This window comes from Vanessa tameamea, chromosome 8 (genome assembly GCF_037043105.1).
Source record: "Vanessa tameamea isolate UH-Manoa-2023 chromosome 8, ilVanTame1 primary haplotype, whole genome shotgun sequence".
NCBI lineage: Eukaryota > Metazoa > Arthropoda > Insecta > Lepidoptera > Nymphalidae > Vanessa > Vanessa tameamea.
In genome coordinates this window covers 6,036,394-6,061,681 of record NC_087316.1, presented here as the reverse complement: position 1 = coordinate 6,061,681, position 25,288 = coordinate 6,036,394, and the positions used below count along the sequence as shown (strand labels likewise).

The 25,288-nt window shown below is 29.6% G+C and overlaps 2 protein-coding genes across 2 annotated transcripts in view; both read left to right on the top strand.

The window, feature by feature from the left end:
- The window catches only part of LOC113400103 (G-protein coupled receptor 143-like), a 316,948-nt gene that overhangs the window by 140,763 nt on the left and 150,897 nt on the right, over positions 1-25,288 (top strand). The window lies entirely within an intron of this gene.
- LOC113400027 (G-protein coupled receptor dmsr-1-like) overlaps positions 13,505-25,288 on the top strand; it is a 30,109-nt gene continuing 18,325 nt past the window's right edge. The window contains exon 1 of the mRNA XM_064215653.1: positions 13,505-13,678. The gene's annotated coding sequence lies outside the window, so the exon portion shown is untranslated. The remainder of the gene's footprint in view (positions 13,679-25,288) is intronic.

Below are 25,288 nucleotides of genomic sequence, written 5' to 3'. Positions count from 1 at the left end.
TATATGATTGAACTCAATAGCTAGAAGCTTTACAACCTTTAATAATTATTTATAAATATTTTTAGTAAAATAATTTATATGCTTACAATAATATATTTTTCTAATTATTATTTCTATTTTATGTCACTTTGCAAAAAATTCAATTAGATTGTTAACTGGATGGAATAATATGGATGCCATTACTGATATATTGTAAATACATTATGAGGGTTAGCGAGCTAACAAGGTTAGTAGACATTCTGCTATAACCTCATTAAGTGGTTATCCAAAGCAATGTTGAACTAACAAACAAAGTTTAGTAAATTATTGTAAATATAAACTCGTAAAATAAAATACTATTGGATCTCCCGCGAAACTTCGCGTTTATTCAAAATATATTTTAGGAATTTTGAAATCTATGACAGGTTTTGTTTTGATTTCATTTCATTGTAAACTGCAACTACATCTACAATTGGCGCCAAAATGATGAAACCTCTTTTAAATGAAATTTTTAATATCAAATAGTGCACATTAGTTCAGTTAGTATTGGATTTTGTCGAAAACAATTTACTTTAATTTTGCTTACGTTTTTCAATTTTTTTCTTATACATCCATTGCACCGCTCTCTAACCGGCCAGTAACTTTTTCAAAATAAATTATTTGTTAATTCGTAACAATTTATTAAAATTGCCATCAAGAATCCTCTTTAATTTTCTGCTCATCTGAGGCCAGAGCTCTTAGACTAATCTTTAGTTCCCATTAAATTAGATTAATCTGTTATTTTTTAAGCTTATAATTTGACCAAAATTATAAAAACTATTGATTTCTAAAACCAAAGTCTAATTGAAGTCACAATATATAATACGTATACAAGCTAATAATAATAATTTCAGAGACTGCCCATATGTCCATAAGCCCATGTACGCATATGCGCACAAGATGTTATAGTGTAATACAGAAAATATGTGTTCTGTTGACTGGCGGACTCCATGAACATCGAAAAGAAATAGACTAAAGGCTTTACGTGCTTGTGCTAGAAAATTCATATACCAGTAGTATGTGAATTTTCCAATTCTGGGCTGAGGATTTATTGCCAGAATGCCCAATCATTTTTATTTGACTGACCTATCTTTGGAACCCAGGACTGGTCTGGCTAGGTGCCACTCACTAATCAAATATTCCAATTTGGTTGTGTTCCGGCTTGAAGAGTGAATGAGCCAGTGGAGCTAAAAAGTTATGTCTTATACTTCCAAGGTTGATGGATTGGTGATGTGAGAAATTTGCCCGTCCATTTACCTATTGAATAAAAATAAAAAAGCTTCGTGATTTACGTTCTACGATAACATTGGAAGATGAATAGTTGCATGATATATATTAAAGTTTTAAAGTCAAATTTTTTTTCAGTAAATTGTACGTGATGACGGAATATACCTATTTCGCAAATGCCACAATATTTTTTTATATATACAATTTCGTCTACATACACGACCAAAATACATTTGTCTCATGGCTACAACATTAATCTTCTTAATAAAAGTCAAATAATTCATATTAAACTTATATTTATACTTTCGTTAAGACTTCAATCATGTGTCCCTAGTGCTTTAAATTCGAAAAAACTTGAAACCATGGAATAATTTTTTTTTAATCTGCTTATATTATATACTTGGCCAAACAGCGACAGAACTTTGAAAAATGTAATATTTTAAGTCATATTATATTCTCTCGTTCATAATAAATTCTAACCAGTTTGTTAAGTTACAGTTACAGAATATAGTTTAGTACCGGAACACTCTCATATATCTAAATTATATTTAAAATAGTATGTTAAATTTTATACAGTGTGAAGGAAAGAGAAACCAGGCAAACAATATTCAGATAAATTAGGTACGACTTATCGTTAAGAAGCAAATAATGGATAATTAATATTCAGCTACATGTGTGTTTAATAATCCGTGCTGGAGCAGAATAGCGAAATGAGCTTCAAACCCTCTCCTTTGAAGAGGCCTTTCTTATAATAGTAGGGTGACATTTTGGGTTGGTTCTTTAACACAAATTTAATACTACATTTATTTAAACTTCTTGAAAGCTGTCTAAGCTTAAACTTGGTACTTTAAACACTGTTTAGTCCTTAATATGTGTTAAATTGGATTTTGAAGTTAAGGAGTATTAAAACGAAAGGCACTGTTAGTTTAAAATATTAAATGAAACTTAAGTAATGCACTTTTATTGAATGTCAATCTGAAATTTATAACTTTAAATGAAATTATATGAAGAAATTTAATCATAATTTTAAATATAAAGGCGGTTCGATTGATTCCCGTGGGTTAATGATAAAATTTTGCAGAGTATTCTAGATAATATTATCTTTTTGCACGCAATCGCTCGCAACTAGTTTTTCGTTTTCAGATTTATATATTTATATATCGATGAAACTAAATATTTTTAACTTTCTTTAATCATTGTAAAGAACACTCTCAGTCAAGTCACTTTTCAAACAAAAATAAACAAATAAAAATCGGTGCACCTGCTTAGGAGTTACGATGCCACAACTACACGCGTTAAGCTTGTTACACGTGGGGTGTTACAAATTTACGTCGGGGTTTAATTATAAAACAAAAATATTTATAAGATAAAGTAAATCTTACAATTTATAGAACATAAAACTATTGAAGATCCGCAATAATTCTGTCTTATGGCTATGTAGCGCTCTCTTCCAGAAAATCTTACAATATAAAGAGAAAAGTCAATATAAGTGTGTAGTCAACGTAATTTTATAGATACATTCGTAACATATATAATTTTTATGATTTTGTTGGCAAACGAGCATTACGCTCAAATAAAGTGACGACCACTGCCCATGGACATCTGAAACAGCAGGGGATTGCATAATTATTATAACACATTGATACTGTTTTGATTAATTTTAAATATTCAGTAATTAAGTTTAAGCAAATTCAAAATAAAATGTTTTATTATGTATATATTTGTGTTTTCGTGTGCGTGAGTGAGTGTGCGTGTGTTATATGACACAATAGACAGAAATCGTGTTTGTATATGCGTAATTAGTGTTAATGATAAAAAATACCACAATCGACAGTGGACACAAAAAGTCGTACGGGAAATATGTACGGGTTGTTCCTGGGACATGTATAACCACTTATAGACAAAGCAAATAAAACTGCCGCACTATCAATTAGATATGTTTTTAGTTGTGATACATTCACAGTGGATAAAATTATAATTATTTATTTTATGAGTTATAAAGAAGCTATTATGATACCATAATTTGGTAATAATTTTCTTTCGAAAGAAAATGAAGACAGGTATTCGTGATTCATTCATGGTACGTTTTCTAAGAAACCAGTCATTTTAGAAATATTGAATCTTATTTCATAGGTTCGTTGTGTATTTTTTCAAGACAACGGCCTCGTTGATGTAGTAGCTAACTTATAAGGCTACAGTTCCAGTGCCATGGTTTTTTTTTATGTATTAAGCTAAATCAATAATATATCTAGTAAACACTTATAGATATACAAATCGTTTAAAAATAGCGTATCTGATATATGTAACAGATACAGGCGTACAAAATATTCGATATAGAGTCTGGCTTATACAAAAATATTTTGTTATTCTGTAGCAACTCGTTATTTGGGGCTTCGGATAGGACGCAAAGTAATAGCTTTGCGGGTAGTTGAGCGCCTCAAGTTCTACTCCCTGCGGTCGTATTGAATCGCCATCGCACTGTATTGTAAAAGTGCGGGAATAATACGTATTATATTTGTCCACTATAATATCCGACTATAGAGGCGAAAATCACCGTAAAGGACATCCCATTAATCGAATATATTTTGAGCGTAGCTAGAAATATATCAATAAATACAAGTAAGCTAACATTATATCATTTTTGAAAAGATTAATTGTTGTAACAAATAATTATTATATATATATTTTAAACTATGTATATAAGCTATACATAGTTTAAAAGAATAAAAAAAAGAAAATTATATCTGCCGGTTCTTCTCAGGTCTGAGGTGTTTCTTTCTGTAAGTGTAATACTTCGATATTGACTAAAGGGTTTTGAATTTTTTAATTTGAGTAAGATTATTATTTTTAAAAATAAGCTTTTGTTTTAGAAGCAATTTTGCAAATCACCATCTAATGTTTCTCCCGCTCAATCTACCCCAATAATGGGTTTGTGTCTGATAAATCTAAACCGTTGAAGTAATTGCGATCGCCAGCGATAAGCCTGAATATGCCTAATTGCTATCAGTTCTGACTAAATAAAAGATAAAAATACCATCGATAAGATAATTCCAAATGTCAATTCCACTTATAAATACAATAATTTCAAAACAGGCTTTATCTAATAAAGCTGGCTTTGTTTTGATTCCACTCTTACAGATATAGTTATATGTTTATAATTAGATAAGCGATTAAACTAAAACTTTGACATTAAAGTGACCTACAAAACTTCGTCAATTTTATCCTGGTCCCGAAGTCTTTCTAATCCCGGCATTTGAGTAAAGCCACAAAAACTTGTTCTTGTTCTAACGAGACAGTACAAGTAATCTCAGAAGGGATAATTTGAAGACAATTCGATGGTTAGTCTTTCTTTCTCTATAAATAACTTTCATATATCTTTATAATGTATTAATACTACAATATAATAGTGATATGCCACACACACGTAGACATTTTATATAAACCTTAGCAATTGGAACACACAGATCAAAAGCTCCAAAATATGAGACGTTAGATATTACGTTATTTTTGTTTTATACTTTGAGTTCTTTAGGTAATTCAGTTTTCTTAATATAATCGTCGCTAAAAAATTGGAAGTCAATTCAAGTAGACAGATACCGTCAAAGGCTTGGGGATGACATGCAATCAAGGGAGTAAATTAAGTGCAAAGGCCGGTATGAATTATATTAACAATGAGTTTTCACTTCTAAGTAACTTATTTGTAATTTTTAACAGTTATTCACACGAGGTTAACTCCTTATAAATAAAGATCTTATAAAAATATAAAAATAATTTAATATTATTTTTCTGTATATAACTAATTAAAGTTAGTCATATTATAGAACTATGTACATTATCATATAAGTACAAATAAAACAGATATATATATTATTCTACAAATGAAATTACATAAAACAATAATATATTAATTTACTTCTCATTCCAAAAAGAAAAAAGAAATTATAGAATAAATACAACACAAAATATTTAACAATTGAATATTATAAATTACCGGACAAATTTAACATTTCATACAACATATTCTGGTCTCAAAATAAAATCGCGTGACGCTTATTAAAATGTTTTTAACATTAATGAATTTCTTTTTTTCATTATTATGATACAGACATTGTAATAAGCTAAAAATAAGTAATAAACTATTATAATTCATGTTTCTACGGTTTCTTTTTCATTTTAGTTTGTCGGTTCGCACAAATATAAATCGGCAGAAATAAATAAAAAATCAACCAATTTATTGTTAGTATATTCAAATTATAGGTCCGGTAGTCATAAAACCAAATATATACATATGTATTTATGTTTAGTGTGTACATTAAATGTGCACAGCTGTGCGAAAATTTAGTACATCGTATTTCTCCAAGTTAGTAATACTGAAAGAAGTGAATTAAAAGAAATTTATTCTGTCTTTTTGGTTAAGTGTGATACATCAAAACGATTACACGAGATATTGAGGATACTTGAAAAAAATAATATAAGAATATATTAAAAGTTATTTTTTTGACTACAGTTTACAGGAACCTAAAATAACACATAACTTCGATTGGAAAATAGCGAAAATGACAATTGAAATGGAAAGTCCGGAAGGTGAAAGTACTTTTAAACAATGTTTTTCTAATTTCCCTGCAATGACGACAAAAATATATTAAATTTTAAGTATTTTTTTTAAAGCGAACCAGTTTATTTGTCCTTTCAATCTGGAATTCGCTTTTCATTTACTTTTATCCTTGAAACTCGTTTATTCCTGGAACAAAATATGTATATTTATTTCGTAATACTAAATTAGAAGAAGACGAAATATTTCATATGTTAGTCTTTATTGAAATTAATCAGTTTCGTATGGGATAAAGAAAAATGAGAAAAGAAATGAGCAATATGGATGATTATGGTGCTTTTAATGGCATCGATGACACATTTGTGCGAGTTAGAATAAAGCTGGTGAGAGACTCCGTATTATATAATCAAGTAGAGATGGTACGGCAAGCGGCTTGCCTCGCAAACACGACACACTTCACCCGATTAACATTTTCGAAAAAGTGTATGTACTGTGAGTATTATTTTACAAGTCAGTATTAGGCCGGCGCATCGTTGCGAACTCACGCACGAATTTATGTACTTAATCGTTGGATATTTTCTCTACGAAACAAATCGGAGTACCGCTGCGGAAATACTGTGCTCACAGTGAGCTGGTTACATTTGTATATTTTTACCTGGCACCGGCACCGTACGGTATCACGCTCTAGCGAATGTTACGTTACGATTTTTTTTTCAGGTGAGGCGCTAGCTGAAACCTTCTTCTGAAGTGTTTTTTATGAGACAGTATATATATTATATATTACATTATTTAAGTAATCATATTATTCCTTTTGTATGTGGTATTTAGTTCTACATTTTTAAAATTAAATGTAACATATTTTAAATAATTCTTATAATTGAACATATATAATACTATGATGCAAAAATGTATATAAAATGTTGATAAATTTTGACTAAAAATAATTAGCTATATACAAGTAGATGTAAGTATTAAATTTTTTTAAATATCACAACTCCTGTTCTTATATCATATGCATACAGATTATATATCTGAAGATAAACTACAGATGGCTGTAAAGCGGTAAGCTGTAGTCATCCTCTTAGCGATATTAGAAAAGTTTGACACTCTATTGAACACTGTAACAGTCTTTGTATATGATATTTGCTTGAAAAAGGGTATGTAATATAATCTCTTATACGTTTTAGTGGAACAACAATATATGGTAATAAATACTGAGAGGTTTTTAATATTATCTAATGTATAGGTACATAAACAATATTGTTTTGTTTACTTTACATTCAATAAATTTATGTTAACGCTGAATTCGAAATATAAATGATAAATATAAAAATAAGGAACTTCGTTTTATTTTTTGATTTTTTGGGTTTTATGTGCTAAATAACCAAAGAATACAAGAATACGGGGAAAAACAGGCTCGGTAGCTATTTTAGGACCGGAATCTCGCCTGCCTTTAATACTAATAGTCATCTCTGAATGTAAACAAGGGTATTATTCGGATGAAAGACTTGTCATAGAAATAGAAAACAAAATGTGATTACAAATATTGTAGTGTAATTTTACAATTTTTCTCTTTTTGTCACCTCGTACTATTACGTGACAAGAACTAAATTAGCACAGAGAGAAAAATGAAAATCCAACAGACACTATACACACTTTAAAACATATTTTGAACACACATAAAAGTTACGAGTAAAGCAGGTACTACAAATAGTTTCAACTTCAACTCGCTAAAATTTTGCTTTATCCAGGCAAGGTCACTACCGTAGCACATTTATGTGATTACTCGCACTAAGAGCTATTAAGTAAAATTAAAACCGACTTTTCACCTCTAAGAGCTTAATGGGGTTTCGGTTATTTTGTCCATTTACAAACAATATTATATCGTACACGTACGTATGTATCGAATATGTAGTCAAAACTAATTTCAGCGACTTCAGACGTCAATGGTTTAACCGTACGTACCTTGGACATTATATTGAGCAAAGGATACATTAATTACTCAAAACCATAAATAAAAAATTATTAAATAATATAAAGTTCATTATTAGTATCTTATAATATAGTATATTATAACGACTTTATGGTGTTCTAGGTCGAGTAAACTGAAACTAAAAACAGATACCATATTTCATGCACCAAGGTGCGTGCAAGAATTCAGGATTCCTTCTGTGCTGGAATACAGTACAGAGTGCTTTTGTTCCGTTAGAGTTTGTAAATGTTTACATTGCCTCGATGAGCTTCGTTAACTAATTAAGTATATAGGTATGATTAACGACCCACTTCGTCTTCGTATTAACGAAAATAGACGATATTACGGATTATAATTTTGAGTTAATGACCCAAGAAGTACTTAATTAAGTAGAAGACAGCAGGTTTAAATCTTATCAATAAGATGAAAATCTTACACTTAAATATTTTTTTATAATTTAAATCTCTTGTCTCATCTTGTATTTGACAGCTAAAAATAATATCATGAACAACTCTACATTTTTCCCAAAAATTTCTGACACACACCTACTGACTGACTGACACATATATTTTCATCAATCCACAATGAATCTATTAAATTGGGGCTCTTAACACAAGCTTACTAAGTATAATCCGGATAAGCTTAATAAACGGAAATAAAGTACATATAAAATACTTTTACTGTAACTATAAATCATTTTTGTTCTTATTTATAGAAATATCCTTTCTTTATAGGATTTTGGATGTAGCTTTGATAACATTATTACATTTGATAAAATAATTTGTTTGTTTAACAAACTGTTCAAAATGTAAATTTAAAATGAACCAGTAAAAATAATTTAAACTATAAATAATGTTAAATTTAATTTTGAATATCATAAAGAGTATTATTATGTATGAAATCCGAGACCTTTGCCAGACGCAACCAGAGAAACATAAAATATTTACGGCTTCAATTTTGATACACGCCTGCTGTATATTTCTAATATAATGGACAAATAATTGACTATATTAGTTACCTTTTATATACAATAGAATTATAAAGTATGATCTGCGTTTACATCAAAACGAAACTAAATCTGTCATTACGCGTTGGTAACAAAATATTTTGTAACTAACTTATGTTGTGTAGAGAAATTTACACGTCAGTGTTGATGACTATGTTAGAATTAATAAAGTTGCAAATTTCCTACTAATCGGCAAATATCTCCTCTTAGGATCCGGATATAAAGTTGCTGTTAAAAATTTTGATTGTTATGAATACAAGCCCGAATTAAGTACATGAAAACTGAGTTTATTTTAAGATTATATGTGGCCTGCGGCGCACCATGTTATTACAGGCTAAAATAACAAAGGTTATTATAAATAAATAACGAAAACCAAAATGGTGCTATTCTTTCTAAAATGAAGCATACAATTTTATAAATTTGTTGTAGATTTTAATAATATTTTTTGTATTTCATTGTAGTACAGTTTATTTGGGAAAAAATAAAAATCGCATACAAACATCAGCAATATTATTATAATGTTGTTTGAAAGTGTAAATCGTATTTTGTTAAAATAAATAATAACTTGCAAGAAATAATTGTTTAAGCCGATCATCTTTACATAGTATAAAACAAAGTCGCTTTCTGTCCCTATGTCCCTTTGTAAGCTTAAATCTTTAAAACTACGCAACGGATTTTGATGCGGTTTTTTTAATAGATAGAGCGATTCGAGAGGAAGGTTTTTGTATATAATACATAGACAATATAGTTAAGTAACACTGATAATTTTAAAAGTTTCTAATGTGATGTCGTAAATTTATACATTTTTTGCGCTTACATTGTAAACAGTGGCTGAACCCTACTAGATAGATCAAAATAATGTACTACAGAATTGTACACTTCAAAAATGTCTACAAAAATGTCCGCGATGGTATATGTCTATCTCTTAAAGATAACCCACAATAAACATTTTTTATCGTTTACTTATCCAATTAGGTATCTTAAATAAATTGTGCATTCAATATAGATCAATATGGCCCTTTACAGCATGTAATTTAAATGAATATTTTCGAAGATATTACAGTTTTAAAACGCAGGGACATAGCGGTTTGTATTTCCTAATGAGTGAAAACTGAATTGCTTCCCGCTGACTGTCTTTTCCTGTCTATGCATAAATCTTTAAAATTATGCAACGGATTTTGATGATGTTTTTTTTAATAGATAGAGTGATTTAAAGAGAATGATTTCGTATGAATAATACGTGGACAATATAGTAGATAAACACTGATAATTTTAAAGGTTTCTAATGTGATGTTGTAAGAAGACACATTTTTTGCCCTTATATTGCAAACGCTGGCTGAACACTATGAGATAGATCAAAATAATGTACTACAGAGTTGTACACCTCAAAAATGTCTACAAAAAAGTCCACAATGGTATGTGTCTATCTGTAAGTGATAACCCACAATAACATTTTTTTGTTATTTATTTTTTACCACAAATATTGGCTAATTTTCGAAGTGATTTTAACCTATACAGCATTAATCCTTATCCAATGAAATACCTTAAATACATTGTTGATTTAATATTGATCTATATGGCAAGGGCCAGCATACAGGTACAGCATATGATTTAAATGAATATTTTCGAAGATATTATAGATTTAAAAATTGCGGAACGTAGCGTTTGCGGTGGTACCGGCCGGCCGGGGCGGCGGGAGCGTGCTATAGGCGCGTCGGAGGCCGCGGTTCTCCCTGTAGCTCTATGAATTTAGCAGCGATCGGACGCGGTTATTATCGGTGCTCTAGCGATTGAAATAACAATCCATACTTCGATACTAACTACAACCGATACAAACCGATTTAAATGAAATTTGGTACACAAATAGTCTAGAGCCTGAGAAAGGACATAGGCAACTTTTTATTTGAAAAAGTGCTGTAAAGGGTTGAAAAGGGGGATGAAAGGTTGTAAGTTGTTTTTCAACAATTTACAACCTTTCGTATTATCATATTTAGAATTTTTAGAACTAGAAGCATAAAACTTATATTTTAGGCTGTAAACTTATAAAATAACATATCATGACACCCACCTCTATCATTCTACCCCTAAATGGGTGAAATAGGGGTTGAACGTTCGTATGGATTTTTTTAAGTTAGAAACATGAAACTTTATTTTTGGGATACCGATTAAAAAGGAGTAGATACTTATTTAAGTGTTTCTGCATATTCTACCCTTACGGGGGTGATATAAGAGTTGAAAGTTTTTATAAAAGTCCGTCATTTTTAAGATAGAAACATAAAACTTTATTTTTGGGATACTGATCAAAAATAAGTAGATACGTATTTAAGCGTTTCTAGATAATCTACCATTAAGGGGATGAAATAAGGGTTGAATGTTTTTATGGAAGTCGTCATTTTTTAAGCTAAAAATATGAAACTTTATTTTTGGGATACTGATTAAAAATGATTATATACGTATTTAAGTGTTTCTGGATATTTTACGCCAAAGGGGAGAAGTTGAGTTTGACATTTCGTATATAGGATAGTTTGGAAGACCGTCATTTTGAAGTTAGAAGCATGAAACTTTATTTTTGAGCTACTGATTAAAAATGAGTAAGTATTTCTTGATATTTTAGGCCTAAAGGGCAAAATAGGTGTTAACATTTCGTATTCAGGTTCGTCTAGAAATCTGTCATTTTGAAGTTAGAAGGTCGAAATTTTATTTTTGGGCTACCGATTAAAAATGAGTTGATTTGCATTTAAGCGTTTCTGGATATTCTACCCTAAGGGCTGAAATACACACCAACGTGGTATACAAAGAGGTATTACATTAACATAACATTTTAAGTTAATTTATAAATATATTCATATTCTACGCGGGCAAAGCCGCGGGTAACAGTTAGTAATCTATATTATATAACGTTATCAAATTTGATAAGGATTTATTGATTTATTGTATTATAAAAACGTAAAAAAATGTAAATAAGTGATTATGGAAATAAAAATATTTACTACAGCAATAAACACTATTCTACGATAATTGTATATTCACGTATTTTGTTCTATCTTCCATTTAGATTCGAATCCAGATGTTTAAACGTCATAGAAGTATTTCCTAAGTAAATACTTACAAAACATTGTCGTAATTATTAATGACAGAGTATTTTTTAAATAAATTATTCATTTAGTAAAATTTTTAGTTTTTTATAAAAAAAAAATATAGTATCAGAAACACTGATTTTTCTTGAAATAAAATCAAAGTCTAACAAACAAACGGTTGTGTAAGTTTTTTATTGTTATAAAAATAAATGCACCCACATATCTATTTGATACAAGTCGATAACGTAATAAATCGATCAAACGATCTGTTGAAACCGAATATGTTGACATGCGGGCTATTGTGACGCACACTTTTAAACAAACTTTTGTAAAAACTTGTTTTTATAGTTAGTGAAATATTTTAACGACAGAAAGTACCTACTTGTGTGAAAATTTTAATTATTTATTTATTATAATACCGAAACAATAACCGAATAAGAAATTAAGTATAACATACTATAAATATAAGTATAATTAATTAGGACACAAATATAATTTTCCTTTTTCTTAAAAGCTTAAGCTACCTACATAAAATTTACATGTCATTTAAATATTTTACGTGAAAAAAAAACAAATTTACGCCTTAGGTTGAATGATAAATCTGAGTATTTTCCACTCACCAGTTTTGCTTTAGCGATTCAATAAAAGTTAGAGGGTCAAGTTGAGTTGATTATTCCGATTAATTGGATATACCGCAGACGCTACGAGTCAAGAAATGGGGCACTGAATGATGCTTGCATTGAGCGGTGTTCATTTTGTTAACCGTTCCCGCCTCTCGAATATAAAGATGTATATTAATATTGGTTACGCAAAATATTTTAAAATTAAGTAATAGTTTAATATCAACTTCAGTTCAGTAATATAAAACGATCCCCGAGGAAGAGTGTGTTTCATACGATTCGTGTGTAATTACAGTTTCAGAACTGCATAAATTAGATTTCCAAGTTCAAAGGTCTGTAAAAGTCGGGCGCAGTAAAAGTTGTATGATATTAATAAAAACATTTGATGGTTTAAGCATGTGTATTACTAAACTAGTTTTAATTATTTAATCATTAAAAATAAAAGGGTTTAATTAACAACCCGGGATACGTTTAGAGGATTTGATGAAAGGTTGATTTCTTTAGAACCGTTTCGCTTTTCTCTGAATAATGGATTAATATGGAAGGCAAAGCTTATTTTTTATTCAGATTTAATTAGAATTGAGTACCTACGCAAAATATATTTTTTTTATGGTTGATAAGTTAAGTAAAATTGGTACTGAGAAAAATATTTGATTATTTTATAATAAACGGCATTGCATGACTTTGACGAGGTAACAGACCTACATATATTCAAAATAATAAATAAGTAAATGTAAAATGTAAACATGTTTTTATTTAGCAGGAATATTGAACAATGTACGGTATTTAAGTATCCAAGGTTCTGTTGTCACCAAAACCAAAAGAACCAAACGGTTGTGCAAAATATCACCTCAACGTTTTGAACTGGTTTATTATTTAATTGCAAAAAACATTCAACACATACTATATCACGTGACGTTAAATAAAAACTTGGTCATAAAAATATCTTCTTTTTCTAGTAAATTCTTCTGCGTCTGGTTAGCACGAAGTGAAGAATACGAAGAGCGACACAGCGTCTGGTTAGTAGGGGACAGCAGTGTGGACTTCGTCGCCGACTGCGCCGCACGTTACCGTGCATTTTCCTCGTGTTTCCCTAAAAACAACGAATAAATAAGTGATGCGAACATTACTGACACACGAATAAATATCGTAGTAAATAATTTTATTAAGAATACATGAACATGTGAGGCCAACATTGAAAAAGTGGTAAGTCTTATAAAATAAATACATTTAAATAATTATAACATATTAAATCTAGGAAAAATATTATGTTCCAATCTAGTTTTGTATAGTTAAATATTATTATTAATTTAAGTGATATTTATTTTGAATAAATATTTATTCTTCGTCTTATTTTCTTAGTTATCTAAATCACGCTGCGCTCAAGTTGTTTACCGAATTTTCAATTCGATTCTTTGTACAGTAGCAAATTTTATACTTTTAAAGACATCATAATTATTATCTACATATATTATAAGTAATTTCATTACAAGAATTACTTTACATTAAAATAGATAAGACCAGTTATGAAAATGATTATTAAAATATAAACTTTCTGTATTCTAAAGATTATGGAAACTAGATATAATATTAATCTGTGATCCTTTATTTCGACATTACTTCCATTTATTATGCTATCGATTTTAGCAATATATACCTATATATACAAATACATAATACAAAACAATGAAGGCTGTATTACGTATAACAATACATAAGCCACGACTATACGAGATTACATAACAATGGTTACTTTCGGCGGGGACGACTGTAACTATGCCATTAACTGAGATTTCAGGATAATTTTCAGGGATTTTTGGTAGCGCTTTTAGCATAGTTCATTTATTGGATTTCTTATTCATATTGACTGACTCGTAGAATTTCGTCGTAATTTGTCTGCCAATGTTTTTTTCCTTCGGTAAAGTTTTTAATTGAGTAATAAGCGTTCAATTATAAAGCTAAAAAATAATTACATTTTTTCTTACATTATCAAAGATTATAATAACGAATTCAGATTAAAAAAAATTACTCCATGTCTTTCGTATCTAATCGTATTATTGAATCCTATCGACGTTAGTAGGGATTACTCCGTCTCAACAATAAAAGGAAAACATTAAAATATAAGATTTATAGATATTATACAATTATTATAATTGTATATCAGATAAAAATACAATTTATACATAAGACTATTTATTTATTGTAATTTAAGGGCTAATTACAAATAATAACAAAAATGTATTGAAATACATATGTTTATTAACGCGATATTTAAATACCAATCAAAATGGTTTACTAATAAAAAAAAATCATGAACTCATGAGCTCTTTTACGTCAAAGTGCATAATATAAGTTACAACGTAAAGTTTCTGTTTTGCTAACAAATTTGCTAAATACTTCGTTAATGTGGCTAATTACATAATACTTTCAGAACCTCGAATAACTCAGTCATTTCAAATTCGATTTTCGTCGCTATGTTGTTAAACTATACCATCATAGTTGTATACAATCATGAATACACAGAGCGAGTGCACATTTGTCTTTGTAGTCACTGTAGTCTAATATGATATTGCCATAGTGATTGCTTGTGTATTTTGAATATAGCTATCGTTCTCTACTTGTATAATATGTCTGTTATAAAATAATGACTCGTTCGTTTTTCTCCCAAGATATATTGATAAATTCCTTCGCGTTCTAGTTTTTTATTTTATGTTATGTAATACAAAAAAATAATACTAAGTAACTTTTTAATTCAATTCAATTTCAAGTGTTTAATACTTTCGTTAAATATTATACAACCCTATGATTTCATGGCCAAAATCATTTCTGTTTCATTCTGATAATGGGAAAATTACCATAAAAATGAAATGAAACGCGGAATAATATTAACGCTTTATAAAGCTATGCTTTTGTTCCGAGGGATTCTGCTTTGATAGTAAAAGTGTTTATTACAAAATAGCCCTGCTGTGAAACGATAAATAAAAAAAAATAATAGTTAATAAAAAAAAAAATTAATATACAAACTTTTTATCGATTTTATAAATTATCAATATATTTAAATGATGTGCATGTAACTTACTATAATTTATAATATCGAAATCTCAAATTCACACGCTTCAGAAGTTAAGCAAATTATCCGTATAGAAATTATTTCTGTAGTCTGTTTCATACGAAATCATTATTGAATATCGTTTTCGACGACAGTTGTTGTGTAGCTTTTTGCTCTAGTACATTGATTTTAAATTAGACTCATAACATTGGAAACATGACCCTATAAAACTCCAAAGGATAAGCTTGAAATGTAAAAATATCTCAAAGATGACAAATAGTGATTGTGGTTTTCAGTAAGGAGATCGAATTTGACGAAATTATAAGATATCTTCGCTTGGGTATGAAGCTCTAAGTTAGACGAATAATAAATATCTTACTTAGATTAAGATTTTTTAAATTTGTTTCTATCTTTTTTCATACCTATGTTATAATCATGAAGATTAGATGTGTAATAAAAAAAAATCTTATCTTTGAATACCTCGTATATAATATAAAAGAGAAGTGCTTGTTTTAAAAGCGATAATTCCAGACGTAAGTGACATTATTTTTTTACCGAAGTGGAACTCAAACTTCAGTTACGTGACAAAAGACTTCGTGTAGACTACGGACGGTATACCGTTCTCTGCAGTTAAATGTGCCGTAAAGCAATAACGGCTCCGTGGTTGCGGCGAAGGAAACGAAATGCTCTGAATAAAAGAAGACGTGTCAACAAGAACCTTAGAGAAAATCGTAGTGTGTTTTATTGCTGTGATACTGGGATAGAAAATATAATATAAAACTTATTTATATAAAAGAAAAAAAAAAAAACAGCAATGGAAATAAATTTTTTTATCAAGAAATGACTGAATTTTCCCATCTAAAGTGAAAGGTCTCACTGAAGTTATAGAAATGATGTAACTATTCATATAAATCTCCAGCTGTATACATTTGCCAGCAATAAGCATGTTAGTTTTATGTATGCTCATAAATAAAAACAAACACATCACCTCGCCTTACACCAGTCTCGTCTCCACCAGTTCCAACGCGAAAATACGGTTACAATTCTTGCTACTATTTTACTATGTTTAGTCAATGTGAGTATTACAAATTTTTCGATTTAAGCAAACTCTTTTAAGCCAACTTAGATTCCACCCTTTTCCATCCGTGTAGATAACACACCTGAAAATCAAACAAATATTATTTTATGGTCGTACCTTTCGAATAAGCATATTTATTATTGACGAAACTTCCAGTTGCGTGCATTGGATTTCCAATTTCACGATAATAGCATACTTATGGTCTATGTCTTGGCAGCATAAAAACTTTTAGCTCAAAGTATAATTTAAAAAAGATAAAATAACATTTTATACTATTTCTGCTAGTGTTAGAAACTCCAGTAAACCATTATGGCTAAATTAAGATAAAGCAGAACTGCTATTACAACTTACAAAGATTAAAATTTTGTATTTCAGCTCTACTTAGAAGTTAAATTCATGCATCACTGATATTGTTATAAAATAAAAGAGAGAAATTGTTTAGATAGTTTATTCGTAAACTGATTAATGACCATGTTTTATAAACAAATAGTGACGATAAGCAATTAATCACTTTGGATGGGAAGTAACAAATTTAACCAAAATGTCTTAATATTAACGCATTATTTTCTAGAAGTTTTCAGGTGCTACTGTAATTACAAAACGGAACCTACTGTACTAACTGTTATGCTACTATTAGATAATTCTATTAATTTGTTGTATATGTTACCGTCATAAATATTAACCTTTTAAGAGTAATTGTGACTAAAAACGTCGATCAAAGCCACTGTAGTGGTTTTAATGAAAAGTACGCAGAGGCAGTCTTTCTAGCCAAGGTGGGAAAACTGTTCGTTTAGCAAGGAATTAAGTTTTCCAGTTGAGTAGATCTTTGTATTTGAAACTAAGGCCCACTTTTTCATAAACTACGCAGAGACTCCAAGAGGAACATGCATTAACGTCCGACGTAGGTCTGATCATGTTGGAGCTACTATCCTCAAAACCCGTCAATGCCGGTGTCGTACTAGGTATACTCCTGCCCATTATGGAAGGTCCAAATTTAAATTGTATGCTGGCATAGCATGCAAGTTATGGCAAAATATAAGTATTAATTTTTTGTTGCTCTCAAAACACAATCCTTTTGCGTAGGTTGCTGAAATTCATATTGGCAAGAACCAAACGCAGATTACGTAAGGAGTCGGGCTATCTTTGTATTAATAGTATTGTATTTAATCATTTTGATTAAGTGATGCGATATATTTTCTATAAGAAACAAAACCAATACAATACATATAATATGAAGATAACGAGGGTTGTTTGACAGGCGGCGAAGTTAACAGACAACGTGTAACGAGTCATCTCGTTACGCACGTTCAAGCATGTAAATCCGCCTATTAGCGAAAAATAACCATTGTTTAGATATTTTTTATATAATTATATTGCTTAAGAAAACATTATAATGTTAATTTCTTACAAATATTTGATGCGTACTTTTTTTGGTAAACCTTTTATATATATTATGTGAGTTTTAAATACTTCATAGTCAGTATTCATCCGCTGCTCAAACGAGACAAAACCCTTTACAGATACATACATTTGTGGAGGGTTTTTTTTACATCCAATATACATTGACACGGCAAATAATCTTTCTTATGATAATTAATAGACTATTGTATTCAAATTAGACAAACATTGGGACTGTTCATAACCGGAGAAGACATAAAAAATATAATCAGAATCAATAACATAATATAAAATTATAACAAAAATATCCAAGCCATTTCATAAATGACAGAGTTCAAATTTAATAAAATAAAATCAACCGAATTGATAAACTCCTTCTTTTTTTAAGTCGATTATAAACTATTATTTATATTTTATTAGTTTATTTAACAAAAGAGAAGAATTATGAAATCTCTTTTGATGATACTGTAAGGCAACACCGAAACAAAAAGGGACCGAATTAAAAGCGAACTTCTATTTGAAGTTGCTTATAAATACGACGTTGTATTCGATTGTTTGAATGTCGGAGATATTACCTTCTATATCCCTTTAGCACGAGCGAATAACGAACGTACTTTATAACGCTAACACATAATGACTTAGTAAAAGCTTCATTAAAATCTTTGAAAGTTGCGAGGTAACGTGCATAGTAAACCAAAAAGACAATATCGGAAAAATATGTTATATAAGTTTGATAGACAAAACGTTATAGTGTTTTCCGTGTTTATTGATTCCATTTATTATTATCATACACAAATATTTATTAAATGGATTTAATCATAATACCTCACTAGGTTCCAAAATAATAATTGAATATTTAATTTTAAAGATTAAGTGTTTCTTAACTTCTCGAATGACAATAGACGTATGACATAAAAAGTTTAAAGTGCAGAGTCTACTAACTAGTGGCCTTGGTAACTTTAACGGAATGAGGATGGGAACGAGAGCTAAAACAGCCTTCAAAGTGGAAGTCTAGTTAAGTACTCAGATAGGTATGAGTACTTTAGACTTCTTAATGGTGCGTTCAGTAAGGCCAAACCTCGACTTTGAAGGCCGTTTTAAAACGAGTATACGTTATAAATCTGGTACCTCGAGCATTTTGGTGGAATTTTCCTAAATGGCATCACTAACTGGTCTCGATTATTCGTAAATGTAAATGTATATAAATAAATAAAATATTTTAATGTTACGGAGTATTTGAAGTATTGAACATATGAAAGTAATTCATATAAAAACATCGATTCTAGATAGAAATGACATAAGGAAAGAAACGATTCGACAAATAGTCTAATAACAAAGCCCCAATAACTTTATTACTGTTTGTTTGGGTGACCAATTTCTAATTTTATATATGTATGTGTGTCTTATTCCAATTTGGAGTTAGGCTTATATACTCAATTATAACGACTTTTATTATTTTATTGTCTCAGCTGTTAGGTTCTACAAACACACACACGTAATCACAAAGACCTATTTTTTACAAATTGCGCTCAAAAGACAAAAGTATCAGGAAATAAATTTTCTGACTTAATTTGTTTATGATTCCCAATTATTATATACTTTTTCAATTTTTGGTAAAAAGAAAGGAGCGTCCTATCAGACGTAACAGGATATTTTCCTAGGAGAAAATAAAATAGAAAAGACATGTTATCCGTGTCGCTGGTGTAACTATATTTAATTTGTATTTTTAACGGCATCTCAATTAAAGTTTGAACATTATTATTTTCTTATTGATATATGATAATCATCCTTGCTCGTCGTTGTTGTTATAAGATCTTGAATTCAAGCTCACTTATTAATATTAGTAAATACATTTTTGGAGAGCAGAGATATTTTCGACTTCTTCATCAACTTTTGTAAAATGATGATGATGATTTTCACGTTTGGATTGGTTTTGCTAAGTATTCGGGCATAAAAACTAACGTGATGAAAAAGTGTAAGAATGGAACAGTGTTGAATAAAGAAGGACAAATAAATTCCTCATGCCATCTGACATTTTTGGTCAAGAAACATGGACGCATTTGACTGCGGTCGAAAAGGTCCATTAACTATAAAATTCTGTTATTGTTTAATATACATCTACCTCAGGTGTATAATAAAAAACTTAAATTGAACGCACACGAAAACGTTTCATACTATAAGCTTCTTGTTTATTGGCATGATTCTCGCAGACAGATTTACAAATGTGTTTCTCTAGGCTGAACTAAATTGCCGTCTTTTTTCTTAAAATACATAAAAAATGTAAAAATTACAAAAGACTTATTTTTTATTAGTATGTGGTTGGTCAGACTGACCACATCACGGTTAATGATCGCCACCCCCTATAGAAATTTGCAACGTTAGAAATTTGATTCATTCCTTACATTGCTAAAGAACCAAACAATCTTAGGAACTAAGATGTAATGTCCCTTGTCTCACTCAGAACATAAGCTTTTGTAGCATGAATCGCCCTTCGAAAATATACCGTTGTAGGCTCAGCTATTACTCACCTATTTAGATCTCTCTATACAATTACATAAATTACACGTGCTAGTTGAATAATTTATACATTTGGAAGAGAACCTTGTGGGCTTGTACTCGGTGTAGGCATTAAATTATGTGCGCTTTACTTTCAGAGTTAAACTGTCACGTTCCACACATGAGAATATATTGCGAATTGTTTACGTAATTTTATTGACAAAAATCCATAACAAAGCCAAGTCAGAATACACGTGTTGAACGTGATACTATATTTTATGCATGGACGGCGTTAAAATACTGATCTAGCCCTTATCCCCCATGTGTGTTTAGTTTTATTGATATTTTCTGTAATTAGATCTCAAACGCTATTTAAAATTTAAGCTACCAATTTAAATTGTATTTAATTATTCCTTTTGCAAGAAGAAATTCAAGTGCCGAATGTAGAATCGTTTTTCTTTTATTAAAAGATCGAGTATTTCATTAATTGATTTTTAATTCATTACAAGCTCATAGCTACCTGATCCATAGAATTTAAGATTCGATGTTTGAAATAAATATAAAAGGAAAAAAAAATGTCGTGAGTCACATTTGATGAAATTAATTTATATCTTTACATTTAATTTATTTGTAAAAATGTTTATAACTCTGAGTAATAAAATAAATCATGTTACATTATTATTTATCATTATTTTTTTAGACAAAATTTTACTAAATCATTAAAATCGGCTAAACGAGGAGAAAGTGAAAATTTAAATCAAGCTCATTATGTACAGATGTTGCTCTCCTAATATTTTCCTTAAATAGTTTATCAGTTACCTAGTAACGGGAAAGTGGCAGTTTGGTCCCTGACTCGTAAGGCTATTGTTATTTCCACTTCTAGCGAAAGTTTGAAGCTTACTTAGAGAGAATAGGCAAAATAGAATCTTTGCAAAAACCTTTTACCGAGAAACGAAAGATTAAGAGAACGAAGGAAGGTTGTGCTAAAAATTTAAATCAATTATTATACAAACAGGAATATTGTATATGTATAATGTAGAAAAAGTGTCTCAGTGAAAGCGATGTCCTTTGAAAACATAAAATCAATGTTGCTTGTTATATTTATTATGTATAAAACTGCTCTTTAAACTGCAAATAAAAAGAACAATCACAACAGTTGTAGTGTTGTACTAGTTTTTTTTTTTTTATAAAGTCATAATACAAAGCCATACCCATCTATACCAGTTAAGAAACGACAAAAGCGTATTGTTTCTTACCTGAATGTTTTTTTGCACGTTGTTTTAAGTTGCATCTGTTTTTTATTAAAAAAAAAATACTCGAGAAATCGTTGTTTCGAGGAAATATATAAAAAATATTTCAGACAAAGAAAATTCCCGTATTTATAATTGTCTTTCTTTTATCATTCCTCGCTAAGTTAGATGATTTTATATTAAGGCCCAACGTGCGTTTTGAGAAATATTTCTTTTGCAAACAAAATGAAAAGAATGTTTCAATACTGAAAGTTGTAAAATAAATAGCCGTTGCTTATAAAAATAAAAAAAAACTAACTCAATCTAGTAAAATATTCTTAATTATAAAAATACAGGAAGTAAATTAACGAGCCAATATGACCTACGACTAAATACGGACAGTTGCCAATATATAAGGCATGATATACCACATGACGCATATCTTTAACTAGCTAATAGCCCCGGTTTCGCCTACGTACAGTTCATGTTGACTTTCTTTAATAAGCTCTTTCTTTATTTTGTATTATACTAACGTATACCTTTTACGAACAAACACATGTTTAAAGTGTAATATTGTCAAAAAATCTAATCTAGGTTTTAAGCATTACTCTGTACTTAGTTTCAAACTTATATTAGCAAATACATCTGATTTAAATATCCGAAAACTGCCTACAGAGCCCGCTTTAACTTAATAGTTTTTTTAAACTAGATCACGTGATTATAATGAATTATGCATATATATTATTACACTTTAAATACACGTTATTAAAAGGCATCCAATAAACAAATATGTCTGAAACTAAATATATCTCCCTTAAAAAATATGTGCTATTTCCTTATTACGTGTATCGCAATGGTTCCCAGATCGTTGCTTAATTTGAAGAAGCACTATAAGATAAATCTCTCATTTATGTGCAATCTATCATCATATCATCAATAATAGTTTCTAATTTATTTGAAGTATTTGGTAGTAAATTAAAATATTATTATATTAGTTATTCAATATATATTTTTTAATAAATAATAATCTTTGTCAAGTCCATAGAAACTTTTTTTATTTAAAATATTGAATTTATTTTTATTGCCACAGTTTTTGTTTTCACCTCTTGAATGTCGATTTTCATCGAATATTTATATCTACAAAACGGACATCCCGTAGTTTATATAAATAAAGACAATATTGTTATTACAGTTTATTGTAGACTAGCTGTTACCCGCGGATTTGCTCGCGTAGAATATGAATATATTTAAAAATTAACTTAAAATATTACGTTAATGTAAAACCTCTTTGTATACCACATTGGTGTGTATTTCAGCCCTTAGGGTAGAATACCCAGAAACGCTTAAATGAGGATCAATTATTTTTTAATTGGTAGCTCAAAAATAAAATTTCATGCTTCTAACTTCAAAATGACGGACTTCCAGACTAACCTGTTTACGAAATGTCAACCCCTACTTTTTCCTTTTAGGCGAAAAATATCGAGAAACACTTAAATACGTATGTACTCATTTTTAATCAGTAGCCCAAAAATAAAGTGACCTGCTTCTAACTTTAAAAATGACGGTCTTCCAGACTATCCTATATACGAAATGTCACCCATATTTCGCTCCTTAGGCGAAAAATATCCAGAATCGTTTAAATACGTATCAACTAAATTTTAATCGGTATCCCAAAACTAAAATTTCTAGCTTCTAACTTCAAAAATGACAGACTTCCAGACTAACCTGTATACAGAATGTTAACCCAATTTCACTTCTTAGGCGTAAAATATCCAGAAACGCTAAAATACGTATTTACTCATTTTTAATCAGTACCCCAAAAATAAAATTTCATGTTTTTAATTTATCAAATGACGGACTTCCATAAAAACTTTCACCCCCTCAGCGGTAGAATATCAAGAAACGCTTAAATACGTATCTAATCATTTTTTATCAGTAGCCCATAAAAAAAATTTCATGCTTCTAACTTCAAAAATGACGGACTTCCAGACTAACCTATATAAGAAATGTCAACCCCTATTAAAACCCTTAGAGGTAGAATATCTAGAAACACTTATATACGCATTTAGTCATTTTTAATCAGTATCCCAAAAATAAAGTTTCATATTTGTTATTTAAAAAATGACTGACTCCCATAAAAACTTTCAACCCTTATTTCACCCCATTAGTGGTAGATTATCTAGAAGCGCTTAAATACGTATCTACTCATATTTGATCAGTATCCCCAAAATAAAGTTTCATGTTTCTATCTTAAAAATGACGGACTTCTATACAAACTTTCAACCATTATTTCACCCCCGTAGGGGTAGAACATGCAGAAACACTTAAATAAGTATCTACTCCTTTTTAATCAGTATCCCAAAAATAAAGTTTCATATTTCTAACTTAAAAAAATACGGATTTCCATACAAACTTACCACCCCTATTTCACCCCTATAGGGGTAGAATTTCCAAAGTTCCCTCCTTAGTGGGTGTCATGATATGTTAGTTTATAAGTGTCCAACCAAAAATGTAAGTTTTAAGCTTCTAGTGCTAAAAATTCTAAAAATGACAATACTTTCAACAACTTACAACCTTTCATCCCCCTTTTCAACCCTTTACAGCACTTTTTTCCAAATAAAAAGTAGTCTATGTCCTTTCTTAGGCTCTAGACTATTTGTGTACCAAATTTCATTTAAATCGGTCCAGTAGTTTTGGCGTGAAAACGAGACAGACAGACAGAGTTATTTTTACAGTCAGTACGAATCACATATATAAAATAATAAAACAACAATACAAACCGAACAATTTATTCCCATCAAGAAGAATCTATTCTCCGCTGAGAGCTGTATCAAGAGGAAACCGTCATTAAATGACCAAATGCAATAAAATACCAATCTGATGTCGGAAGATCATTATTCACATAAAACATTATGAAATAATATTCTAAATTATAGGAATATCATGTTCACAGTATTAGTATTTCATTAATATGATACATATTATTATTTAGATAAGATAGGGGGACGTTCTTGGTCAAATGCCTTTTTTAAGCTTGGGTCTATCAGTTTAAAACGTCACAATCGATATATTTTTTGTTTAAAAAATAATTTGAATATATTATAATTTTTTTTTCACAAAATTTATTAACATAAGAATTGATAACATTAAGTGCTTAAATATATACAAATATGAATTAAAAATAGTTACTGTATAAATTATCAATTAAATAAAATAAAATGAAATAGGTCTTAATTAAAAATGGCAATTATTGTACAAGTTTATCGTGACCGCGTTGAATGGTAGAGCGAATGCTACGCCATTTTTCCGATGCACCGCAATTGTGATTCTGTGAGTGAAAAATGAACCGGCCCTATTGTCGGCGCTGGAGAAAATACGATGGATGAGACAATAAATCTTTTACACTTTTATCACTATTACTCAAAGTGTTCTAAAACTATAAATAGTACAAATATATGTATACTTTGAAATAACTGACAAATATTTGCACTGTATAAAGTTTCATACGTTTGTCTTTAAAACCATTTCCTGACAGAATTGGAGAATAACATGTCGGCATTTGGCAT